Source organism: Miscanthus floridulus, chromosome 8 (genome assembly GCF_019320115.1).
Source record: "Miscanthus floridulus cultivar M001 chromosome 8, ASM1932011v1, whole genome shotgun sequence".
In the NCBI taxonomy this organism is placed as follows: domain Eukaryota; kingdom Viridiplantae; phylum Streptophyta; class Magnoliopsida; order Poales; family Poaceae; genus Miscanthus; species Miscanthus floridulus.
This window is the reverse complement of record NC_089587.1, coordinates 214,030,438-214,056,367: the sequence shown is the minus strand read 5'-3', so window position 1 is coordinate 214,056,367 and position 25,930 is coordinate 214,030,438. Positions and strand designations below refer to the sequence as shown.

The window sequence follows — 25,930 nt, the reverse complement described above, 5'->3', positions numbered from 1 at the left end:
CTTTCAATCTCTCCATTTTTGGTAATTGACGACAACCCTTATACAAAGATATGAATTAAAGTTTATTTGAATCCATGTTGCTTGTCAAGCATATTTACCATGTGTAAAGGATATGGACAAGTTTTATAAACTCCATATGATAGCAATTGCTCTCCCTACATATGTGCTAAGAGTTTGGATTGAAGCTTTGCACATATGATTAGATAGAAAATATAGGAGACAATTTCTACCAAATGATGCTAAGATATAAGAGATGGACCTTTGAAGCGTGATACCAATCGAAGTGCACCAATATACCATCCTTAGCACCATTAGTAACTAGACATACACAAAAACTAGAATACCTCATGAGATCAATATTACAAGCAAGTGTCTAGTTTCCATAGAATGAACATAGGTCTAGTTACTTTAGCCTATGCATGCTAGTTTTTCATTTCAATATTCAAACCTATAACTAGCATGCACCACGCAAGCATGGATATTGAAATTAAAGACTTGTGCCATGCAAGCAAATATGTGAAATGCACATTCAAATGCAACATACAAGTTTATGAGCTTGCTCCCCCTACTTGTGTGCAATTTCGATTGATCCCCTTACAATGTTATTTCATTTGTTTGCTCCCCCTATCTTACTATCTTTGTGAATTTCTCTCCCCTTTGTCAACAATTAGCACAAAAAGAGAGCTCAAATTTTAGATAGGTTGGGGTGAAACCATGTGAAGTGAGGATTATTTTCCTAAATTGGTTCAATCTAGATTACTTATAAAAGATATTTAACTCGGTTTGATCCAAGGACAAGCTTCTTCACACCTCCAAATAAGGGTTATCTTATACCATGTTGAGTTAAACACTTATAGCTAATTTTATAGATTAAACACTAGGTTTACAAGCCCACAAACATGTCATATACTACCACTAGATCATTTCAAACATACAAGCAATAGTGGTACCATACAAGCATCAAATTCATTTGATTTTCATGAATAAGCTTATTCAAATGTGAAATATGTCTAGATGCACTAATCATGTCCTTAGCAAGGATGTATGCCATGTCAAACAACTTTTACCTTAGATTGCTCGAAGGAGAGGCATGTCATATAAATTGGGGGTGCATCAACACATATTGGAGAAGTCAAGTATGTTCAATTCATTCCTTAGCTTGCAAAACCTCTTTTCATTAAGTGGCTTGGTGAAGATGTCGGCAAGTTGATCTTCGGTGCCACACTCTCTATGCAAATGTCCCCTTTTTGTTGGTGATCTCTTATGAAGTGATGACGGACATCTATATGCTTTGTTCTTGAGTGTTGAACCAGATTGTTGGTGAGCTTTACGACACTTTTATTATCACATAGCAATGGCACTTGCTTGAACTTGATTCCAAAATCACTCAAAGTGGCCTTCATCCAAAGTAATTGTGCATAACAACTACCGGCCAAAATGTATTCCGCTTTGGCGGTTGAAAGTGCTACACTATTTTGCTTCTTTGATGACCAAGACATAAGTGATCTTCCTAATAGTTAACATATGCCCGATGTGCTCTTTCTTTTAACTTTGCATCCCGCATAATCAGAGTTCGAATATCCAATCAACTCAAATCTTGCTCCTTTAGGATACCATAATCTAACATATTGTGTATGCTTTAAGTACCTCAATATTCTTTTAGTTGCCTTTAAATGACTTTCTCTTGGTGAGGTTTGAAATCTAGCACACATGCATACACTAAACATCAGATCTGGCCTTGATGTGGTCACATAGAATAGGCTTCCAATCATAGACCGATACATCTTTTGATCCACCATATTGCCACTAGCATTACTATCCAAGCTTCCACTTGTCCCCATTGGTGTACTAATAGCTTTAGCATCATCCATTTTAAACTTCTTGAGCATGTCCTTGATATACTTGCCTTGACTCACAAATGTACCATACTTCATTTGCTTCATTTGAAGACCAAAGAAGTAGATAAGCTCTCTAATCATAGATATTTCAAACTCATTAGCCATCATTTTGCCAAACTCCTCATAAAATTCTTGATTTATTGACCCAAAAATAATATCATCAATATAGATTTGCATCACAAACAAGTCATTTCCAAGCTTCTTGGTGAAGAGAGTGGTGTCAACCTTTCCCATCTTGAATCCCTTAGAGAGTAGGAAATCCCACAATCTCTCATACCATGCTTTAGGTGCTTGTTTCAATCCATACAAAGCATTTCTCAACTTGTAAACATGGTTGGGTTTCTTTTCATCTTCAAAACCGGGAGGTTGCTCAACATACACAAGCTCATTGATGTACCCATTGAGAAATGCACTTTTCACATCCATTTGGTATAACTTGATGTTGTGGGCACAAGCATAAGCTAGCAAGATCCTAATTGCTTCCAATATTGCAACCGGGGTATATGTTTCTCCAAAGTCAAGACCTTCAACTTGATTGTAACCTTGAGACACTAATCTTGCTTTGTTCCTTATTACTATCCCATCTTGATCTTGCTTGTTCCAAAAGATCCACTTGGTTCCAATCACATTATGATCCTTAGGCCTCTCAACTAAATCCCATATTTGGTTTCTTATGAAGTTGTTTAGCTCTTTATGCATAGCATTGACCCAATCAACATCCCTCAAAGCTTCATCTATCTTCTTAGGTTCAATAGATGACACAAATGAGAAATGCTCATAAAATGAAGCCAATCTTGATCTTGTTTGCACACCTCTCGAAATATCACCAATGATAGTGTCCAATGGATGATCTCTTGCAACATTGGTTGATTGAAGCACTTGCACTTGATTGCTAGCATTTGATTGATCACTTGGTTGAGATGATGAACTAGCCATTTGTTGATCTTGCACATTGTCATTACTAGTGCTTGCTTGGATTTGATCATGAGAACCACTAGCTTGCACATTTGAGTTAGAGAGTACTTGATTTTTGTCATCTTCAATATTAATCACCACTCTAGGCCTTAACTCACCAATGTCCATATTTTTCATTGCATTGACCAATTGAGTGCCTCTTACATCATCTAGATTCTCATCTTCCTCTTGGGAATCATTTATTTCATCAAACTTCACATCATGAACCTCCTCAAGAGTACCACTAGCCAAATTTCACACTCTATAAGCCTTAATAGTAGTGGAGTAATCAAGCAAGAAACCTTCATCACATTTCTTTTCAAATTTGCTCAATCTAGTGCCTTTCTTTAATATGTAGCATTTATAACCAAAAACTCAAAAGTATGCTATGTTGGGCTTTCTCCCATTCAATAGCTCATAAGGTGTCTTCTCCATTATGGGGTGACAATAGAGTCGGTTGCTATAATAGCAAGCCATGTTGATTGCTTCAGCCCAAAATGAATGACTCACATTGTACTCACTCAACATTGATCTTGCCATGTCAATTAAAGTTCTATTCTTTCTTTCAACTAGGCCATTTGATTGTGGAGTGTACTTAGCCGAGAATTGATGTCTAATTCTAAATTCATCACACAACTCATCAATTCTTATGTTCTTGAACTCACTTCCATTGTCACTTCTCACTTTCTTGATGGTTGTTTTAAACTCATTATGAATGCCCTTGACAAATGATTTGAATGTTGCAAACACATCACTCTTATCAATAAGAAAGAACATCCATGTGTATCTAGTGAAATCATCCACAATCACAAATCCATATTTGTTTCTACCAATGCTGGTGTATGTGGTTGGTCCAAATAAGTCTATGTGCATCAACTCAAATGCCTTAGATGTGCTTATCATGCTCTTCTTAGGATGTATGTTACCAACTGCTTTTCGGCTTGATATGCACTACATAGTTTATCCTTTTCAAAAGTGACATCTTTCAAGCCTCTAACTAAGTCATGCTTAATCAATTTTTTCAATTATTTCATTCCAACATGACCAAGCCTTCTATGCCATAACCAACCCATGCTAGACTTAGTGATCAAACATGTTGACAATTGAGCTTCTCTAGCATTGAAATCAACCAAGTATAGATTCTCATATCTAAATCCTTTGAATATCAAGTTAGAGCCATCTACACTTATAATCTCTACATCATCCACACCAAATATGCACTTGAAACCAAAATCACATAATTGAGCTACCGACAATAGGTTGAAGTTCAAGCTCTTTACTAATAGCACGTTGAAAATGCTCAAGTCATTGGATATTGCAATCTTACCAAGCCCTTTGACCTTGCCTTTGCCATTGTCACCAAATGTGATACTATCAACCCCATTGCTCTTGTTTTCATTGATTGAATTGAACATTCTTGGATCACCGGTCATGTGTTGTGTGCACCCACTATCAAGCACCCAATGCTTTCCTTCGGCTTTATAATTTACCTATAAAAGAAGATCAATTCTTTTTAGGTACCCAAACTTACTTAGGTCCTTGTAGGTTAGTTACCAAGGTCTTTGGTATCCAAATGGCCTTTTTCTTTGGGCCCACAATTGGTGTACCAATGAACTTAGCCTTCACACCGTTGGCACCCTTAAAAAGCATGTAACAAGAATCAAATTTAATTGAGGATACATTAGGTAGCTTGTTCTTGTTAATCTTGCAATGTTGCTCTATATGCCCAACTTGCTTGCATCTATTACAAAATCGACCATTGCCCTTCACAAAGCTAACTTTAGGAGTGACAAAGGCCGCCTTGCCTTTCTTAGGGGTATAGCCTAATCCCTCTTTGTTGAGAGAAAACTTTTGGTTACCTAAACACTTTAGCAAGCAGGCATCTCCACCATAGGCATTGCCTAAGGCATAAGTGAGCTCATTCACCTCCTTCTTGAGGGTCTCATTTTCCACTTTTAGTGAGTTTTCACAAGTGAGACCATCACTTAAGGGTGAAGTATAAGTGGTAGTGCTACAAGAAGTGTTAGTGGGAGCAACAAGAATAGATTCATCAATAAGATCACATGTTAGTCCCACATCACATGATATGATCACTTACTCCTTCTTGGCTTCCTCCACTTTGACTTGCTCAATGAGAGAGGAGTGAGCCTTTTCAAGCTTGGAGTGAGCTTTACCAAGCTTCTTATGGGCTTCCATTATCCTCTCATGAGTAGCATTGAGCTCATCAAAGGATTGCTCAAGAAATTTTACTTTCTTGCGCAATTATTTGCACTTCTTTCTATTCATCTCATTGCAAGCGTGCACTTGCTCACACATGTCCAAGAGCTCCTCCTTGGTGTACTCCTCATCCTCATCATCATCATTATCATTATTATTTCTACAAGAGTCACTTTCACATTCATCATCATCACTCTCATCATATTTTACCTTGGTAGGCTTTGCCATGAGATATGTCGATGGAGTGTTGAAGATGGAGAGCTTCTTGTTGATGGCGATGCTTGCTAGTGCTCTCTTTATAGATTTCTTGTCATCATCACTAGAGCTATCACCATTCAAGGAACCATCACTATCCCAAGTGACTACATAGCCTCCACCCTTCTTCTTTTGGAAGGTCATTCTCTTCTCCTTCTTCTCCTTCTTTTCTTTCTTATCCTCCTTGTGCTTCTTCTTCTCATCCTCATCATTATCACTATTATATGGACAATTTGCTACTACATGATCAGGGCTCTTGCAATTATAACATCTTCTCACATACTCTTTCTTCTTGGTGTGATCTCTTCTCTTTTTTGCACCATACCCTTTCTTCTTTATGAATTTTCCCATCTTGCGTACAAAGAGAGTCATAGCTTCACCATCAATATCACTAAGATCATCATCATCACTTGATTCTTTCTTGGACTTGCCCTTGTTCTTTGATGATGATAAACTAGCCTTGAATGCTATGCTTTTCTTCTTCTTGTCTTCTTCTTCCTTCTTGTCATCCTTGTCATCCCCCTCTCTTTCCACACGGTATGTCTCTTGTGTCATAACATCACCTAGTACTTGGTTGGGGGTAATATCCTTCAATCCTCCTCTTATGATTAGCAATCTTAATATCTCAAATCTTGAAGGTAGGCACATCAAGAACTGATGAGAGATATCATCATCCTTGATCTTCTCTCCCAAAGCCTTCAAGTCATTAATAATTACTTATAATCGATGGAACATCTCCAGAATGCTCTCATCTTCCTTCATCTTGAAGCTTGTCAATTTATCCTTGAGAATGTATAACTTGGCACTCTTCACCACTGGTGTGCCCTCATATGTTTCCTCCAATCTTGTCCACACCCCATTTGCTCTTTTACAATCCTTAATTTGCTCAAACACCTTGAAATCAATTGCATTGTATATGGGGTTGAGAGCCATTGTGTTGCATTGCTTGTTAGTCTTGTCTTGGTTGGTGGGATTGTCGGGATCAATGATAGCATAATCATTCTCGGTCACTTCCCATACTTGATCATTGATTGAACTAAGATACATCCTCATCTTTCTCTTCCAATAATCATAGCATATGCCATCAAAGAATGATGGTTTACCCCCCACATGGTTGAACACAACTTGAGTTATAATTTGACACCGAGGTTGTTAAGCCTTCAATAAAATGGTGACCATGGCTCTGATACCACTTGAAAGGTCCTAATATGGCTAGATGGGGGGTGAATAGCCTATTTAAAAATCTATAAATCAACTAGAGCAATTTGATTAGTATGACAAATAGCAAAATGCAAACTTGCTCTAGCACTACAAGGGTTGCAAGCCACCTATCCAACAATTCTAGTAGCAATGATTACTAGGCACATAACTTGCAAAGTTACTACTCACTAAGAGCTCTCAATCTTGCTACTCTAAAGAGCTTCACTAGATAAACTTAAAATAACAAAGCAAGCTCTCAATTCTAATTACACTAAAGAGCTTGCCACAACTAGTTTGCAAGAATATAAATGAGTGAGTAGGGTGATTATACCGCCATGTAGAGGGATGAACCAATCACAAGATGAAGATGAAATCAATCACCAGGAGAATACCAAAGGGCAAGAGACAACCGATTTTCTCTCGAGGTTCACGTGCTTGCCAACACGCTACGTCCCTGTTGTGTCGACCAACACTTGGTGGTTCGGCGGCTAAGAGGTATTTCACAAACCTCGTCCACACGATTGAATACCGTAAGAACCTACCCACAAGTGAGGTAACTTAATGACACGAGCAATTTACTAGAGTTACCTTTTGGCACTCCGTCGGGGAAGGTACAACTCCCCTCACAATCACTGGAGACGGCTACGAACAATCACCAACTCGTGCCGATCCTCCACCATGGCACCGAGCCATCTAGGTGGTGGCAACCACCAAGAGTAACAAGCGAAATCCGCAGCACAACACGAATACCAAGTGCCTCTAGATGCAATCACTCAAGCAATGCACTTGGATTCTCTTCCAATCTCACAAAGATGATGAATCAATGATGGAGATGAGTGGGAGGGCTTTGGCTAAGCTCACAAGGTTGCTATGTCAATGAAAATATGCAAGAGTGTGGGCTAGAACCGGCCATGGGACTTAAATAGAAGCCCCCATGAAATAGAGCCATTGTATCCCTTCACTGGGTATTGATCGGGGTGACCGAACGCACCGGTCCAGTTGACCGGATGCTGGATCCAACGTCCGATCGCCCAATGTAAGCCACGTGTCATTCTAAGTTAAACCTGAGCCGCTAGATCTCAATGGCTATTAACTGACCGGATGCTCCGGCATAAGTGACCGGACGCTCCGGTACAAGTGATCGGACGCTCAGACCTCAGTGTCCGGTCATTTCAAGTAAGATCCCAAAACCATCTTTTGCCGACCGGACGTGTTCGGTCATGCTTGACCGGACATAGACCAGTGTCCGGTGCTTAACCCTAGTCACTGTGCCTTCTGACAACTCGATCGGACGTAGCCCTTCAGCGTCCGGTCGCTGGGTGATCCAGCGTCCGGTCAGTTGACCGACGCCAGCATCTTTGCGACCAACTCCATTTCACTTCAAACTTCTTCACCCTTGCTCATGTGTGCCAACCACCAAGTGTATCACCTTGTGCACATGTGTTAGCATATTTTCACAAATATTTTCAAGGGTGTTAGCACTCCGCTAGATCCTAAATGCATATGCAATGAATTAAAGCATCTAGTGGCACTTTGATAACCGCATTTCGATACGAGTTTCACTCCTCTTAATAGTATGGCTATCTATCCTAAATGTGATCACACTCACTAAGTGTCTTGATCACTAAAACAAAATGGCTCCTACATTTTATACCTTTGCCTTGAGCCTTTTGTTTTTTCTCTTTCTTCTTTTCCAAGTTCAAGCATTTGATCATCACCAATGTCATAATCTTCGTCATTGCTTCATCATTTAGAGTGATGCTACCTATCTCATGATCATCTTGATAAGCTAGGTTAGCACTTAGGGTTTCATCAATTAACTAAAACCAAACTAGAGCTTTTAGGTGGGCCCCGTGCGCGACTGCCTGGAGAACCTGGTGGACAGCGTGGGCCACCTCCGAGACGTGACGCAGAAGATATAGGCCAACCTCGGCGATGGGGCAACCTCCACCGATGGTGTGGATGCAACCTCCCCTGCACGGAGCTTCCACGTGTAGGCGTGCCTCACCGTCGTCGTTCGCTACAGTGTTTTGCGTCGGGGAGACAGACGATCCTTTTTTGCCTACCCACCCACCTGGTACACAAAATGGGGGCTTGGTTTGCGTCCTCTGTTGGCACCGTGTTTTTGATATGCAAAACACTGTGCATGACAGATTTTGCGTTTGGGTGCCCCTTTGCCTACGTTGTTGGAGATGGTCTAAGGAGCTCGAGAGCATCTTGAACCGATATTTTGGATATTCGGAATTTTGTGGAAAATAACTCGAAGCTATAGAAGTTGTTCTATTAGGTCTGCTAGCTTACTGTGCTTGTGTGTCCTTATATTTATATTGGCTAGCACTTGTGTTGCTGAGATGTTTTCAAAGTTGTGGGTTTTGTTTAATATGTTAAACAATTTATCTACAGGAAGAGATTGCTTTTGTTTGATGCCAACTGGTGGTGTAAAGTCAATGTGCTATCAGATTCTAGCTCTGGTGAAGACAACCATTGTTCTTGTCATTTCACCCTTGATAGGTGAACTAATCCGATATATTTTCCATAATGCGATAGCGTTTATTACTTGGAAGTTCATACTAACAGTTCCTTGATTCGATTGAAAAATCTGCTAACCAGCATTAATGGTAAGATTTATTAGCCATAGATCTGCTTTTCCTGTTATTCTTCATATGTCATGGAATATCAAGTGCTCAGCATATGAAATTTACAGAAGAACCAGGTTGCCAGCTTGAAAAATAAAGGGATCCCAGCTGAATTTCTCTCTTCAACATAGTCATCTCACACTAAACAAAGGGTAAGGTCCCCACATGGTACAAAGTAATGCTCTTCTAGGATAGCTCAATTGATGTGCAAATTTTGGACCCTCATGTAATCATTCTGTCAGGGTTATGACCCTAGAATGTCTCAAGGCACCAAATAGTTGGTAGGCCTGGTGGCCCACCACTCACCAGCTAGCAATGGCTTGAACGACCGAGGCCCAACTAAGTCAGGCATGTCAAACCAATGCCTAGGCTAGGGTCGGTGGTGACCCTTTCTCCTATCTCAGCCAAACGAAGGACGCGCGACATCTCCCCTGTCACGACCTGTAGGCAGGATGGGAAGAGGTCGAGCGTGATTTAGTGTGCTTACTCTCACAAGAGTAGGCATGCCACACTGACCTCATAAGGGTTGAGGGGACAACCATCACCTTGGCCTGGTTAGACATCATCCTTGTGCCACGCCGCACCAACGAGACAACATCGCACGACGGTGACAACAGGTACGATAACCATCGTCCAAATACGGACCGACAAGACATGTATGATCCCACCCACTAGGGAATGGGATCCGCGACAAAGGTCTCGACATAGAGGCCATCCAGACCGGCTGAAGGCCCTAACCCCAACGATCAGAGACGTGGCCCTCAGCCCCGCAAAGCCACCAAACAACCAGCGACCCGGGGTGGCTACCAACTCAGGTACAATGCCCCAAAAACTAGGGAAAGGCAACAAAGGCCATGATGGATATTGTGTTGTGTAGGATGGATGATGAACCCCCGCCATGTCTATAGTGCCACCACGCCCGACACAGTAGAACCACGTCGCATCTTGCCATAATGCGTCCACAAGACCTTGACAGAAGCCACGACCAAACAAGCACCAGAATATGGTATAGCTTGCAAGCCAAGTTAGCTAGGACCTCTCTTAGGCTCTTGACCCTTCGGTCGAGGGTACCACCTATTTGTAATAAGCCCTGGCTCCGAACTCTATATAAGGGCAGCCAGGGCTCCCATTTGAGGACACATTCACATTCTTCATCCTCTACCATTCCATTCATCCACCACACTAGTAGGGCTCCTGAAGCTTCTCTTCAGGCTACCCCTCATCTAGCATAGGTCCTACCACCTTTTTCACTATTCTTGCACCCCCATTGTAAGAACTTTAGAGCATTCAAGCGAGGAACACACACTCGATCATCTCTAAGACTAGACATAGGGCTCTGGCCTAAACCAGTATAAATGATCGTGTCTATTGAATGCTGCCATCATCTTCATAGAGTAGCATGACAATCGTATAAATTTACTAGTCTGGTTTATAAAACACTAATAGTTGGTGCCCTAGGTAGGGGACAGTCGTGCACTCTCATTTGTGGAGAAGGAAACGATGGCTCCTCGCACCGTTGGTGGACTCGCTAGTGGAATGGCCCGTGGTGATCACATCCACCGTGAAAGCTACGGGTTCATCAGCACCAACAGGCCAACACCTGCATCCGCCATCAGCCATAAACCAGACCTCCATCCTAGAAATCTAAGTTCCATGGCCCACGGTAGACACACCCCTAGAACTACCCTCAGGGCTGCATCTCGGAGTTCACCTACCTAGAGGGGCCAGTACCCTCGCTCGTCGTAGGTCATGGCCAAGTTTCCTATCCGAGAAACCAAAGGACCATGGCTCACGATGAACTCGCTTGGGGAATGGACTCTATAACACCCTAGGTGTTAGGCTTGCATAATTTGACTTGCATTGCAAGAGCATAATCATCAAGCATTCATATATGAGCTTTTACATATGAAACACACCACTAAAACATATGAAACATGCCTTGTTATTTCATGTTTCCTTTGTGTATGCTTATGATCATGAGTGAATAAGTGTAAATGGTTGACGTTGGTCACTAAAGCACCTTAGCTACACTTAGGATGACTAATGGAACATTGTTCATGAAGATCACTTTATCTAATTAAGCTATCCTAAGTGATGATATGCTTGTTGACCTAGGAAGCATTATGTGTAACCAATGTATGAAATGCTTGTCTGGCCTTAGGAATACCTTAACCATATTTATAATGTCATTATGAACAACTTTGGTATTGATGACTAGGGCTAGTTTGGTCACTAAGTCATAGTTGTAGTGTAAGTCATCATTTGAAAGTGGTATGTTTAACCTAGGTTGAACTATGTCATAGAGCCTTTGCATGGATGTGTTCACTAAATCAAAGTTGTAGTATTTGAGTAGAGAAACAACTTTTATTTTTGGGTCATAGGCTAGTTTAGCTCCTAACATGCTTGAAATTGGCTCACAAGAATCAAGATTTCACTATTTTTAGCGCTTAGAAATTTTGCTATCATTTGGAGTTAACAGTTTGACGTGCTCGACTTTGTGCTGATATAACTCCCTAACCATTGTGAATTAGTAGATGATGTCTTAAGCAACTTTGTATCTGGTATGTAGATCTCCAACTCTTATTAAGGATTTGCTCGCTAACTCACCACCATTTGGGATCTAGAAGGGAGGGGAAACTCGCTGTTAGGCTTCATCGCAGCTCTGATGGCCATCGTGTGTCACGCCGATGTGGCCGACCGTGGGCAGAGACAGGCCATCGTGTGACCACCATTGTCCAACATCGGGCCCTCACCGCAGTGTGCTGGCGCTTGATACCTGAGACCCCACGCGCCTCATTTCGCATTCACCCGCTCACTCGCTCCCTCTCCACTGCCCTCTCTCACTCTCGCCGCAGAACCACCGAGCTCCGCTAAGCAACTGAGCAGCTTCGCCATTGCCTAGACCCTGCTCCACCACGCCATTGCCACCTCCATCTCGTAGCTAGCTTCGCTGCATTCCCCTCTACCTCCTCGACATGGTTGCAGTGCTAGATGAGCTACGGTGAGGGCGAAATCGCCGTTCCCGTCCTCGCTAGAGAGCTCGGCTTCCATGGCCGCCTCCACGGCGAGCTCATCGCTGCTTAGCTCGCATGTGCATTTCTTTTGATTCCCCACGTCGGAGCTTGGTCAGAGTGTATACTAGCTAGTAGCATGATGTTACTATGTTTGGTTGCCTCACCGACGCAGAACACGACGTGCAGCGCTGCCACGCTCTCATAGTCGTGCCACCACGCACGCGGGTAGGACTTGTCGACGCATCTCACCTAGTCACAGTAGCCTCGGTAGACTCATTCGGACACTGCGGAGCTCGTGCGCTTCTCGCCGAGCACTACCATGACCTGTAGTGACTGACGCACCTTCGCGTAGCGCCATCGTGCTGCCATGGCCGACGACAAGGTAGCTTCGGTGCGTCCGCGTGGTCACCATGGGTACCAATCGATGCGTCTTGGTGAGCCGAGCACGTAGGTGTGGTCGGTTTCATCAGAGTGCTCGCCGTCGGTGAGATAACGCCGGCCGACCGCCGTGCTCTGCTTCGGTTCACTGACAGGTGGACCCCGCTGACCTGTGGGACCTCTGTGTCAGCGACTACTAGTTAGGGTTTTTGTTATTTCTTTCACACATTTATGTTCTAAATTTGAAAAATCATAAGTTGAGTTATATATGTTTATTTTTGGTGAACCAAATTTTGTTGTGTTCCTTATGAAGTGTAGTATTTTATAAAAATATGAAATATACAGTTTATGGTATTTTTCATGGTGATTAAAATGTATTTAAATAAATGCTTTTTGAATGTTTACAATCTTGTAAATTATATATCTTGAGCTAAAAATATGATAAAATTGTGATTCCAATTTTAATAGTCTTGTGTTGACGTGCTCTAGCTAGGAAAAATATTAAACTTGCAATAAACTTAATTGAAATATGATATTTCTATTTATCTACTAATAAATGGCATTTTCTAAGGAAAATTATAGGGATAAAAATATATAACATATTGCTATGCAATTTTTTGTACAGTAGTATGGCACTAATATAAAGCTAGAAAAAATATATAATATGTTGTTTGACACTTTTCTATAGGGTTAACTATTTTCACTAAAATAGACCTTGCTAGCTTGTTATTTTTGCATAGAATGTTATATACGTCCAAATGGTATGAGATTTTCACACCAACCTATTATGAGCACTAGAAAGCTACTGTAATTTTATGAGAATTTATTGTGCAAATTTGGTGTATGTTTGTTATTTCCCCTAATTATTTAAGTAAATTAATAAAGGCATTTAAGTAATTTAATTGTGATTGACCATGATGTTTTCTATGGTGGTTGTGATGCATAGTAACTGTTGATATTCATAGTAAGGCTTAGAATCAATTGGTTGGATGCAACTAATTAATTGTTGCTTTGTAATTCAAGTAGATGGTTGCATGTATAGTTTCGGTTGTGTGGATGATTTCATGTTGATAATGACCTTTTCTATAAAACTTATTAATAACAAAGTTGTAGATAACTTATTGATATACCTTATATTAAATTTCATGGTCATAGGCCTTAGGGTTTAAAAGTTTTGGCTGTTAGAAGTTTGCTGCCCTAATTGTTTATTTTCTGGACAGATTTGTTTGACTGAATTGTTTGACCTATATAAATGTTGAATCACATTAAAAGTATTAAAATAAAGTTGTAGACAATTTCATATTATTTCTAGAATGTCCACAACCATATGATTGAGATGTATATAGCTCCTATTATGGTTAAAACAAGTAGCTGCTGTTTTATAGTTCGGTAAATGAATTGTAGAAGTGTTTGCTTAAGTAATAGAGAAAAGATATGCACCTACTCAGTAGAATAGGATGCACTTGTTATTACCTTAATACCATGTCATGGAAAGTACTTGTGAGGATGCATTCATCATGTTTTATCATACCATATGTGTCAGCATATATGCATTCGTGATACCTTATTCCATGATCATGCATATAGGATCGACCGGGGAAATAATGTTGTTGGAATTCAACGAAGAAGAGGAAGGGGATCAGTAGGAGACTCCTCAAGCCGCAGCTCTAAAAGAAGAGGAGCAGACTCTAGAAGAGCTCCTTGAGTGTCTAGATCACCGACCCACCTCTTTTCTCAAAGGCAAGCCCCGGAGTATTATAAGTCTCCTATTGTTTTACAAAATACTACTTGAGTCCTTTATGATTAATGCATTAGGTTATAAGAGTTGATTGGAAACACTTGATGCATGGAACTACCTTATCCAGATATATACACCTTTAACCCTATGTAGGTCTAGGATCGAATATATGCTTAGCCATGCTTAGACCGATAGAAGTCAGGTGATTTTCTGTCACCTACGAGATATAGGTGGATACCGAAGCACGATTGGCTATATTTGCTATCGTGAAAAGAACCATGGGGTAATGTAAATGGAGGCCGAGTAGAGTCTATGTGTAGGTTGACTCATGTGATTCCATCTATGCCGATTAAGGACCTTACCATTGTTGGAACTTCTAACAAGATTGAATGCATGCATATCACTTAGCTGGTTAGATAACTCGTTTCGACCATGAAGCCGAGTAGCTCAACTCAGGCCAGGCCCTACTCTATCAAAGTACGCACTCTGGATGGTAGTAAGGATGTGTGGGGAGCCAGGCGTGAGCCCAAGGGCAAGCCGGGCCTGAACGTCCTGGCAGCCGGTTGTCTCTAATTGTGCGGCGTTGGGCAAACCCACGAAATGTGGACCTGAGTTGTACCAAAGGTGACCTAAGACTAACTTGGCACAGGTATGTTTAGGTTTGTGTTAGGAATCAATTCCCAGCTGGTTGAAATTGATTCGAATCTCCGTCTCTCCTGGATAGTGAGAAACTTGGCTAGCCCCAATATTGTAGTAATTGTATTATAGAATGTGATAGTTCGGATAAACGTAGAATTACTACACTGGCTATGGTTACTATTATATGCTCTTAAAATGATATACCACATGTTTGGCATAGGATTGTTGCTAATCTATAGATGAATAACTATAATTAACTTGATGACCAAAGTATAGTTGTATAATTAAGTTAATCGTTTTTAGGCAAAAATGTTGTCGAGCTACCTCCACTTATAAAGTCTTGCATAATCCTTGGAGTCAATTTATTTCTGGTTTATGACGAGTAAGTCTAGCTGAGTACCTTCTCGTACTCAGGGTTTTATTCCCATTGTTGCAAATGGTACCGTCTATCACGGCTATTGCAAGAATTGCTTCTATTCCGTCATGGATGAGGAGTGAGCCTTGGGCAGACATCTTTAATAATCCTTCTATATATTTTTGTGGATGGTGATCATGTGTTGGCATTATATTTGAACTATGTTGGCAAATGCTACTTTCGAACTTTAATTTGCTTCCGCTACTATCTATCGAACTTGGTTTGTAATAACTCTATTTCGTACTCTGATGAATGAATTATATCTGTAAACTTTATGTAACATGTGACATCTATGTTCAATCATGTACGATCTTGGTTGTATGTGGATCATTTATCAAGATTTGTCGTGGTACTCAACAGACTACCAGGTTTATATGGGCTCAAGTATGACAGTGCGACCGATTACGGGCTGTCATTGTACTTGTGCTCGTATAAATTGGTCAGTTCTGCGACAGCTGGCATCAGAGCAAAATTCAACATTAATTGCCATGTGTATTTAAAACAAATGTTTTTGTTTTCCAAAACCAGTTTCTAGCAACTAATAGCTATATAAATAGGGATTTGAAACCTAGAGTTGAAATCTAAAGTGTGTCAGTGATCACTTTCTTATGCCCAGTTAAGGACTCTTAGGTGGCTAATTAAGTACTAACATGGGGGGTTTTCCTTTCGTCGTCCATACGACGTGCTATTGTATGGATGCCATTCACTTGAGTGATAATGTATGGATCAAATGCCTCTACACCAAGGTAAAAAGGTAAGTTGATAAGTGGCATGACCGCAAGATGTGAGCGTGCGGTCGGGGAGAGCTAGTTTTGATATGGCTGTGTATGCATCCTTGCATGTGTGTATGGTGCGTATTTAATTGTGGGTAATAAACTGTCATTGGGTAGCTTTGATACGAAAGTATCTGTATGGGTATACATATATGGAAGTATTTAGTTGCAACATAGAGCCTAGATTTACATTCTGCATATATAATTGTGGGTTGGGCTGAAATGAAACTCTTGTGTAGGTACACTAACAACGAAATGTGTAGCCCGACTATCAACGCTATATATGAGAGAACGTATGTATGCCACCGCGTATGTCATTAGAAATAATTTTTTTCTAAGTTTGTAAGGACGTACGGAACGTGCATGCATCATGATAAATTATTATTCAAATACTTGCATTGTTCCTCCCCTTATAGATCTCTTACTCGATTATGTAACTCTTATCCATTATGACTTTGTCTCATGAGAGTTGCATGTGTTGTTGGTACAAATGGCAGCGCCAGCTGGAAGTGAGAATTTCTTGTTGATGTTCAGAACTCCTCCTCTGCTTTGGAGAGTCTTGCACAATGCGGGGTATTATGAACCGCCCCTCTATCACTGAAATGAAGTATACCTGGAGGGGCAGACATGGTATGAAGTGCGGCCAACCATACCAGCTCATACTCAAGCACCCTTCTAGCAGGAATAGAAAGTGAAATCTAAAGGAAGAAATCCTTGGAAAGCTGCCTAAGTAGTAGCCTTCGAGGTACTAAGTCTGATCTATCAGCAGCACAAGGATGAGCTCACCGGTAGTGCCACTGGTATTTTTCCTCAGGTGGATCCATCCACAGCAGTATGGGCACAACACAATTGCAATGCATTGATTTTGAGATCAAGATGAGCGGGGCAGACAGTTCTAGTCCCGCTATGAGCGCCATGTTTGTAGTGATGAAGATGTTCTATACTCGTTAGGACACCAGGGACTTCTAGCAGGAATCCTATACCACTTGCATGGATAAGCTCATGAGGGCCGAAGCTACACAACATAAGCTCAAGAAGCGTGTGCGCAAGCACAAAAAGGCAGCAAGTGAGGCTCGATGGGAAACCAATTAAGCATATGTAGCTTTGGGAAATCTCCACACCCAAATGGAGCAAGTGGATCAATAGAGAGTTGCCGCCCAAGAAGCAAGAAAAGATGATCAAGCAATGCTAGCAGGACTGCAGGAGCTGCTAGAGTCCGCCAGTGCCGAGGCATTCATAGCTACGCACCAGCGAAACCTAGCCAACAACCATACTGCTTTAGCAGAAGCAGAACAAGATAGGACTTGTGCCATGAGCACCATTCATGACCGTGCTGAGAGGGACTTGCGCTAGCAGCTTGCATAGGCCTAGCATGTAGTGATGGATCTTCAACATGAGATGCATTTTCTGAACAACCAACTGCACCCATGAAAGCTCTAGTTTGATTTTGGTTAATTGATGAAACCCTAAGTGCTAACCTAGTATATCAAAGTGGTTATGAGATAGGTAGCACTACTCCAAGTAATGAAGCAATGATGAAGATCATGATGATGGTGATGACATGGTGATGATCAAATGCTTGAACTTAGAAAAGAAGAAAGAGAAAAACAAAAGGCTCAAAGCAAAGGTATAAATAGTAGGAGCCATTTTGTTTTAAGTGATCGAGACACTTAGCGAGTGTGATCACATTTAGGATCGATAGCTATACTATTAAGAGGAGTGAAACTCATATCGAAATGCAGTTATCAAAGTGCCACTAGATGCTCTAACTCATTACATATGAATTTAGGGTCTAGTGGAGTGCTAACACCCTTGAAAATGTTTGTGAAAATATGGCTAACACATGTGCACAAGGTGATACACTTAGTGGTTGGCACATTTGAGCAAGGGTTAGGAACTTCACCAACGGAGTGTCCATCTGTAGAGTATGGACAGTCTGATGGTGCCACCGACGCCCTAGACAGAAAAGACGGAGGTCACTGTAAGTGACCGGACGCTAGTCTCGGTTGGACCAGCGTGTCCAGTCAGGTGAAGCATGAAGACGCTAGCATCGGTCTCTGACCAGACGTTGGGTCACTTAGTGACCGGACGCTAGAAGGTTGCGTCTGGTCCTGCTGATGTGGCAGCGCACAGGGGAGTTACCGTGTGACCGGGCGCTGGGTGTGTCTGATCGAGCATGATCGGACATGTCCGGTCGTAAAAAGTCATCTCTAGATGTTTACTGGAAATGATCGGATGCTGGGGTTCAGCGTCCAGTCACTTTAAGCTGCTGCATCCGGTCATCTCTTGACCATTGAGATCGGGCGATCAACATTTGAAGAGAGGGGACACGTGGCACGCATCACATGATCGGACGCTGAGGTCCAGCATTCGGTCATTTTGACCAGAGCGTCCGGTCATCCCGTGTTGTGCCCAGTGAAGGGGTACAACGGCTCTATTTCGTGGAGACTTCTATTTAAGCCCCATGGCCGGCTCAAGCTCACTCCCTTGGCCATTTTCATTGACATAGCAACCTTGTGAGCTTGACAAAAGCCCTCCCACTCATCTCTATCATTGATCCATCATCATTGTGAGATTATGAGAGAATCCAAGTGCATTACTTGAGTGATTGCATCTAGAGGCACTTGGTATTTGTGTTTCACTATGGGATTCACTTGTTTCTCTTAGTGGTTGCCACCACCTAGGCGGCTTGGAGCTATGGAGGAGGATTGGCATGAGTTGGTGATTGTTTGTGGCCATCTCCGATGATTGTGAGGGGATTTATACCTTCTCCGACGGAGTGCCGAAAGGTAACTCTAGTGGATTGCTTGTGTCATTGAGTTACCTCACTTGTGGGTAGGTTCTTGCGGTGTCCAATTGTGTGGACGAGGTTCGTGCAACACCTCTTAGCTGTCGAACTACCAAGTGTTGGTCGACACAACAGGGACGTAACGTGTTGGCAAGCATGTGAACCTCAGGAGAAAATTGGTTATCTCTTGCCCTTTGGTATTCTTCTGGTGATTGATAAAGTATTCATCTTATGATTGGTTCACTCATCTACGTGGTGGTATAATCACCTCACTTACTCATTTATATTTCTGCAAACTAGCTATATCAAGCTCTTTAGTGTAGCTAGAATTGAGAGCTTGCTTTATGGATTAAGTTCATCTAGTGGAGCTCTTTAATGTAGCAATTGTGTAAGCTCTTAGTGAGTAGTGGCCTAGTGGATTGTGTACCTAGTGATCATAACAACTAGAATTATTGGATAGGTGACTTGCAAGCCCTGTAGAGCTAGAGCAAGTTTGCATTTTGCTATTTATTATACTAATTAAATTGCTCTAGTTAATTTATAGATTTTAAATAGGCTATTCACCCCCCCTCTAGCCATATTAGGACCTTTCAACCCACTCATTGATGGGGAAGAAGGTGGTCTAGAAATGTTAGTGGAAGTCCGCCTTGGGATGTCGCCGCCATGCCTGAGCGCACGTGGCCAGACCACCTCAGCCCTCCCTGGCTTCAACTGTCATTGTCGAGTGCATCTCGGTGAGCCCTGACTACTTGTGCCCCACCGTGATACTGCTGTCAGGGATCTAGGTCACCGGTATGGCCCTACCGTCGGCATGGAATGCCTGCTCTAGCCACCACCGTGGTTGGCTGGGCTTAGATACCTCTCCGAGTCTCCAACCACCCCCGACATCACCGTATGGACTCAGGAGGATGGTTGGCTCCTCGGTGGAGTTAGGGAGGACTCTTGATGCCCGGCGTGACCGTCACGTGCCAGCAGATGCCGCGTCATCGCGCACGGGGTCATCGGGGACTGGATCAGTGTGAAGGTGGAGTTCTCGGGGGTCCTCGGTGCAAGACATGCCTCTAGTGCAATAGTACGTAGCGGTGCTGCGTAATAATCCGATAGTTTGGGGGCTATTTTGTGAAAGTTGTGTGGGCGCTGTCGATGCGGGACCCACAGGATACCCCGCAATGTAGAAAGAAGATCTAGTCCAACTAGGATTCTTCCCATATAATCGTAGTAGTAGAACTATTACGTAATCCTATTAGGAAATCTCATTGTAAACCGACTAGGACTCTGGCCTCCTGACTATATAAAGGAGGGCAGGGCTCTTGAGAGAAGGACAACGGTACAACACAACACTTTATAATCAATCTAACGCAAAGGCTAACGCCGACTGGACGTAAGGTTATTACTCGATCCACGATCGAGGGCCTGAACCAGGATAAATCGACTGTCTCTTGTGTTAACCATCGGGTTCAGCATACGCCGAAGCTCAAACATACTGCCCCGGGTACCCCCGTGGCAGGCTATCGGTGGTAAAACATCGACAGCTGGCGCGCCAGGTAGGGGCCTTCGGTAACTTTGCTTCTGAGAGCTCAATGGACCTCGACAACATGATTTTCCCGACGGGATCAACTTTCATCTTCGGCTCATGGATCTGCGAGGCAGACAACGACGGCAAGCTTCAAAGCCATCTCCTCGAAGATTTAGATCATCTAAAAGAAGTTCCTATTCCAACAACTACAACGGATCAGCTCACCAGAAAATTCACGCAGCTCATAGAATCCGAGTCAAATCGGATTTCATGACCACTCGTATCCAATTCGAATTCAAGCTCCAAGGCGAAGTTTTATCCGAGTGCTTTCAAGAAACCGAGTTCTTTTTTGGTAAGATTCCAGAGCGCAACCCAAAACAACTCGGATTACCCCCAGAATTCTCTCAAGAAGTCGAGTTCTTCTTCATTTGGGCTCGACAACATGGCAAAATCCTATCAAGGACAGGTCGAAAGATTTTTCAATCCAAGACTCGGGATACCACTGACAGGAGCTCAGGAGGGCCTCATGCTAACGATAACATCGTAGGACTATATCATCCACTGGCCGGATTCCGTTCCTGAAAGTAGCGAAACCTAACTAGTCGGCACAACAACAACAACTATTTTACCTTACCAAGAAGGAGACTCGATCTACGACACCGAGGCATCCACTAAAGTTATCAGCGACTCCGACAGTATGAAAACTAACGCCAACAATAGAACGACTCATGCGCGAGAAGTGTTCATGGTTCGACGACCGCAGTCACCATTAAATCCCCCGGAAGCACCTGATGTCAGATCATCAGATGAATCAGAATCCAACATATCACCCTTTGTCCAGGGCTACGACGGAGAAATAGATAGTCAGAAACAAGCTAGAGAAAGAAAAAACAAGTTGAAGCAAGGGCGCCAACACCGTGCTAGGCAGCACAGAGAAGCTTGGACCAGATACGAGTCAGAATTGGCTGAGTACGACAAAAGAAAATCACAACGAGAAGTCGAAGGGAGACGCACGGCGAATATGCCTTACGATAAGATTCGAGAAGCATTAGAAGAACTCGGAGCAACTTCGCATCCTGGTGAGAAGTACGAACAACTCCAGGACTTGCTCCGATCGATAATCCCGAGAACACATGAAGAGAAAGCTCGATCAAGACTACCCGCTAGATCAACAACCCACCAGCAAGAAGATCAAAATCAAAGGAAATCCGCCTTCGAAAGACTTGGGCCGGGTGGAAGCCATGACGGAGGAAGTAGGAAGGAACATAATCAAGTCCACCAATTTGAACAACTAAGGAAGACTAGGAGCAGGGTTCCTACCTAGACAGCCTCGCAAAATTGTTCCCATCAGAACGACAGTTGGCCAGAGGAAGGCGCCGAATCCGAATTCAAAGAATCCAAGGCTCACGATAGGTTCCCCTGTTTCACGAATAGGCTCGCATTGGTGCGATTACCTCACAAATTCAAACCATCTAATCACTCCAAGTATGATGGCAAAACCGAACCAAAGCAATGGCTCAGAATATATTCACAATCGATTGAACTAGCCGGAGGAGACGACGATATCAAAGCCCTTTTCTTCCCCATGGCACTGGAGGCCATGCCCCTCCAATGGTTCGATAAACTAAATCCAGGATCTATCAGAAATTGGGAGGATTTGCAGAGAGCTTTTTGTGAGAATTTCGCAGGAATCATTACACACCCAATCACTCATGCAGAACTAAAAGGACTCAAGCAAAAGGGAGGTGAAAGTCTCAGAAACTATTATCAATGATTCGGTGAACTACGAGCTCAAGTGCATGACATAACCGAATGAGAAGTAATTGAAGCTTTTTCTCATGGAATCATGGCCAGATGGCAATTTCAAGACTTCTGTAAAGAAAATCCAAGAAATAATGAAGAATTCAGACGTACAGTAGAAAAGATGATTACTGCAGAAGAAAAAACGCGAGAGAGGTTCCCGGACAGAAGCAACCAAGACAACCCGGACAAGCAAAGTCAACGAAATAGTAGACATCAAGAAAGAAAACGTAGACCAGATAATACTGTGGCAATGGCCGACAAATCAAAGAAATTTCCCAAACCAAGAAGATATGATGACATTGAAAACATACGTTGCCCATTGCACCCTAGTGGGAGGCACACTATCGGAAATTGCTACACTTTCAATGATCGATACACAAGAAAAGATAGTAAGGAAAACACTAAAGAGGACAATCAGAAGAGAGAAGAAGACAACCACGAGGACAAAGGATTCCAAAAACCTAGGGGAACGGTAGCAGTGATTTTCTCAGGGGCTCCGGATTGCAGAAGTAAACATCAAGAAAAACTAGCACTACGGACCATTATGACAGCAGAACCGGCTACACCAAGATACCTCAATTGGTCATAGTATCCTATCCAATTTACCAGAGAAGACCAATGGACTAGCGTGGGAAACGTAGGCCATTATCCATTGGTTTTGGATCCGACTATTGCTGGTATGACCGTCACCAAAGTACTAATCGATAGAGGAGCTGGGCTTAACATCATCTTTTCAGAAACTCTAAGGAAAATGGGACTACAACTCGCCGGGATGATTACGCCAACAAGCACACCTTTTTATGGAATAGTACCCAGCAAAGCAGCCATGCCACTCGGACAAATTACTTTACCTGTTACCTTTGGAACTCCTTCAAACTACCGAACAGAGTTTATCAAATTTGAAGTCGCCGATTTCGATTCATCATATCATGCAATCCTCGGACGTCCAGCACTAGCCAAATTCATGGCAATACCACATTACCCGTACTTACTACTTAAGATGCCAGGACCCAACGGTATCCTTTCCCTTCGAAGCAATTTAAAGCGCGCTTTTGACTGCGACGTTCAGGCGATCCAGATTGCAGCTAAAGCGCAAGCCGACAATGGAAGAAAAGAAATAGCCGCAATCGCTGTAGAAACAAGCCAAGAAGAATTAGAAATACCGGCTAAAAAGCCCAGCATCATCGCACCACCAAAAGAAGCCGACGTCAAGCAAATCGACTTAGGCACAGGCGATACCTCCAAGACAGCAACTATCAGTGCTCACCTCTTGGCAAAATAGGAACTCGCGCTCACCAACTTTCTTCGGGACAACAAAGATATCTTCGCTTGGAAGCCAGCCGACATGCCAGGAGTCCCAAGGGAGTTGGCTGAGCACAGAATTGATGTTAACAAAAGCTCCAAACCTGTAAAACAACGGCTACGACGATTCTCACCCGATAAGAAGGCAGCAATTAAAAAGGAAATAACAAAACTAATGGCAGCCGGATTCATCAAGGAGATCCTATATCCAGATTGGCTAGCAAACCCGGTCCTTGTATAGAAGAAAAACACGGACGAGTGGCGTATGTGCGTCGATTACACAGATCTCAACAAACATTGCCCAAAAGATCCGTTCGGGCTACCACGCATTGACCAGATAGTTGACTCGACAGCAGGATCTGTGTTATTATCTTTTCTCGATTGCTATTCAGGATATCACCAGATCGCACTAAAAGAAGAAGACTAGAGCAAGACATCTTTCATCACCCCGTTTGGCGCCTACTGCTACAAGACCATGTCGTTTGGACTAAAGAACACTGGTGCCACGTACCAAAGAGCTATCCAGACTTGCCTTGGGAATCAAATCGGTGAAAATGTGGAGGCATACGTGGATGATGTGGTGGTAAAAACAAAGAACCCAGACACTCTAATTGAAGATTTAAAGCAAACCTTCAAAAACTTGAAGAAATGGAGATGGAAATTGAACCCAAATAAATGTGTATTTGGAGTTCCCTCAGGACAACCACTCGGATTTTTGGTCAGTCAGCGCGGGATCGAAGCCAGCACCAAGCAAATTCGAGCTATAACAGAAATGGGCCCACCTAGAAGTGTCAAAGATGTTCAGAAACTAACAGGATGCATGGCGGCCCTCAACCGTTTCATATCAAGACTCGGCGAAAAAGGGTTACCTTTCTTTAAACTACTAAAGAAAATAGACAAGTTCGAGTGGACAATAGAGGCCGACGAAGCTTTCAAAAAACTTAAAGAATACCTCACTTCATCACCTATCCTGACACCTCCAAAGAAAGATGAAGATATGATACTATATATCGCGGCAACTCCTACCATAATCAGCACAGCAATAGTCATAGAAAGAGAAGAACAAGGGCGCGTGTATAAAGTGCAACGTCCAGTATACTACATCAGCGAAGTACTGTCAGAATCCAAAATCCGGTACCCGCATGTACAAAAACTACTCTACGCCCTACTCATTACCTCACGGAAACTTTGCCACTATTTTGAAAGCCACAAGATTACCGTAGTGACAGATTTTTCCACTCGGAGATATCCTACACAATAAAGACGCCACAGGGCGCATATCCAAATGGGCAGTTGAAATTGGAGCTCTTGACATCAATTTCACCCCACGGAAAGCAATCAAATCTCAAGCCCTCACCGATTTCGTGGCCGAATGGACAGAGATTCAACAGCCCTTATTAGATACAATCCTCGACCACCGGAAGATGTACTTTGACAGATCACTCAAACTAGGTGGGGCCGGTGTAGGCGTTCTCCTCATTTCTCTAGAAGGAAAACAACTCAAGTACGTCCTTCAGATATTATGGCAAGCTACAAATAACGAAGCAGAATATGAAGCCCTCATCCACGGGCTACGAGTCACGATTACCCTCGGAATAAAAAGATTACTCGTATACGGCGATTCAGCAGTGGTCATCAACCAAGTCAACAAAGATTGGGACTGCACCAAAGAAAACATGGGTGCTTATTGTGCTGAAATACGGAAACTTGAAAAACACTTCCAAGGATTAGAAATTTTACATGTCCTATGCGATTCAAACATTGCAGCAGATGTCCTTACCAAGCTCGGATCAGACAGAGCAATGGTTCCACCCGGCGTATTCATAGAAGAGCTATCAGTTCCCTCTATCAAACAACCCGGTGAAACAACACATGAAATTCAGGCTAAAGGCGTTCAGATCTTGATAATCAACACTTCATGGACCCAAGTTTTCATCGACTATATCAAAGAAAACAAATTACCGGCAGATAAGGTAGAAGCCACCCAAGTTGTTCGCAGAAGCAAAAACTACGTTCTAGTAGGAGATAAACTTTACAAAAGAGCAACATCATCAGGAGTACTCCTAAAATGTGTCTCATTTGAAGAAGGTAAAGAGATCCTAGACGAAATACACTCAGGTTGCTGTGGAAATCATGCCGCTTCAAGGACACTGGTTGGCAAAGCTTTTCGCGCCGGATTCTACTAGCCAACCGCTTTGAAAGACGTAGAAGAGCTGGTCAGAAAATGCAAAAGTTGCCAAATGTTTGCAAGACAAGCCCATGTACCAGCTCACAATCTTATCTACATCCCACCCGCTTGGCCTTTTTCCTGCTAGGGGCTAGATCAAGTAGGACCCCTGAAAAAAGCAAAAGGCGGCTTCGAGTACATCTTTGTAGCAATCGACAAGTTCACCAAGTGGATTGA

General features: G+C 42.7%; 1 protein-coding gene across 1 annotated transcript in view; it reads right to left on the bottom strand.

Annotated features, from left to right (window-relative positions):
• LOC136470607 (uncharacterized) overlaps positions 1-25,930 on the bottom strand; it is a 40,547-nt gene that overhangs the window by 738 nt on the left and 13,879 nt on the right.